At 36.9% G+C, this 1,826-nt stretch overlaps 1 protein-coding gene and 1 long non-coding RNA gene across 2 annotated transcripts in view; one reads left to right on the top strand and one right to left on the bottom strand.

Moving 5' to 3' along the window:
• The window catches only part of LOC108735155, a 480,326-nt gene that overhangs the window by 174,311 nt on the left and 304,189 nt on the right, over window positions 1-1,826 (bottom strand). The window lies entirely within an intron of this gene.
• LOC108735153 (mannosyl-oligosaccharide 1,2-alpha-mannosidase IA) overlaps window positions 1-1,826 on the top strand; it is a 129,741-nt gene that overhangs the window by 45,516 nt on the left and 82,399 nt on the right. The gene's annotated exons all lie outside the window — the stretch shown is intronic.

The raw sequence follows: 1,826 nt of genomic DNA, 5'->3' as shown, positions 1-1,826 counted from the left end.
CCAAGATCATCATCGTATATACTTTACGAAAAAAAAAAAAAAATTCAACTGAAAATTAAAGGCATAGAGAAAGTATGTGAATGGTATGGCACATTCGAGATCTCCAGAAAAATATCCTGTTTTTTTTTATTTAGAAAGCTCTTTACACAGGACCCATGTTATTTTAAGAGAGAAAATTTCCAAGTTCAAAGATGATTAATCAATTCAAAGCCCAAGTCATTAATTTTCTACTTGGCATCTAGAGCTCTGTGAGCAGGTGCGTCATTTTCCGAAAGAAAATCACACAATTGGTTGCTTTTCTTCTTGCTTGCCACCGCACAATTAAAAAACTTTTAGGACAGAAGAATCCGCTGATAAAATAGAGAAAATATCTAAAAATAGTAATGGAAAAATATTGTTCAGAGAAAATTTTAGAATACCTTAATAAATATACTGCAAGTTTATAAATAAAAAAAACCTAAACAAAGTAGGTACGTATCTAATCGAAGTGAAGGGGAATTTTTCCATTTGCAAAACACTGCACCAGATACATAGGATTTTGGATTTCGTTAAAACCGCGTCACTAATCAAATGGGTCCTATGTTCGGAATACAATAATTTTCAAATTAGAAAGAAGAACCCAAAGGTGGTTTTTACAATTAAATAAATACAAAAATAATAGTTAAAATTGCCCAAACCTACAAGAGATCCTCCAATCATAAAGGCAAAACAAATAGTGCTTTTTGAATGGAGTAAAAGACGAAACAAGTAATTATTTTGTGATGCGAAATTAGAATCCATCCTTAAAAATGCCCCATTAACATTATGTAATTATAAAATGGCAACCTTGTCTAAGAAATCCTGCTGGAAGTGACTTTTAAGAAATTATTACCAATGTGAAAAATTAATGACAATACAATAAAGTATATATAGGTATGTGTAGAGGGTAGCGCAGGGCGTCAGAAAATGCGATCCTACCTCGTCCCTATGGTAGGAGTGTGCAAATGTTAGCAAACTAAGCCCATTCTAATGCCCTAAATGAAGTATTATACGGTATTAAAGGTCTTAATGTCCTCTACCTGTCTCGTGAAAACATCTCAGAAAAGGGTGGCAGAACAAATAATCGGATTGGGCTTCCGCGGTCTCATCTTTGGCGGTTTATATACTACACTTATGTAGTTTTGCGCTAAACGAGGTATCAAATTAAAGATCTTGATAACTTCTACCCAAAAAGTCAAACTTTCTTTGCCAGAACCTGCTGAAAGAGGCTGGAAGGGATGTATTTGGGGGGCCCGCGCGCAGTAACTTTCAGAGATAGCGTTAAATAAGGTATCAAACTGAGTAGAATGCGGGGGAGGTGATTATCCAAACCTTTAAAAGTTACAACTATCTTCCCTTGTCGCCTTTTTTCGGCAGCGTCCTATGAGACAGGATTTGAGTTTACGGGTAAGGGTCATCGTGATCTTTAATTTAGTACCTCATTTAGCATAGGTGAAGTATACATATAAACACACCTGAGCGTGCTCGAATTACTTGGCCTGCCACCTCATTCCGGCATGTTTTCATGAGGCGGGAATGATTTTTCAGGTGGAGATCATCAAAAATATTAATTTGGTACCTTAATGAGGGAATAAGTTTATATGGATGAGTCAAGGTTGCATATTGTGAAGCCCTGCACTACCCACTGCATGTCTATACATACGAGGGTGGATTGATAAGTTTCCGGCCTAACCAAGAGATGACGCCACTAGGCCTACCTTGAGGTGACATTCTATAGTACCATCCTTGGATAGCTTGTAGCTATAGTTTCAGCCCGATCTCCTTGCTAGTGTAGGTTTGACAGCACG

The sequence above is a fragment of the Agrilus planipennis genome, unplaced genomic scaffold (assembly GCF_000699045.2).
Source record: "Agrilus planipennis isolate EAB-ADULT unplaced genomic scaffold, Apla_2.0 scaffold102, whole genome shotgun sequence".
Taxonomy (NCBI): Eukaryota; Metazoa; Arthropoda; class Insecta; order Coleoptera; family Buprestidae; genus Agrilus; species Agrilus planipennis.
The sequence above is the reverse complement of the archived record's forward strand: the minus strand, read 5'-3'. Positions and strand labels throughout refer to the sequence as shown.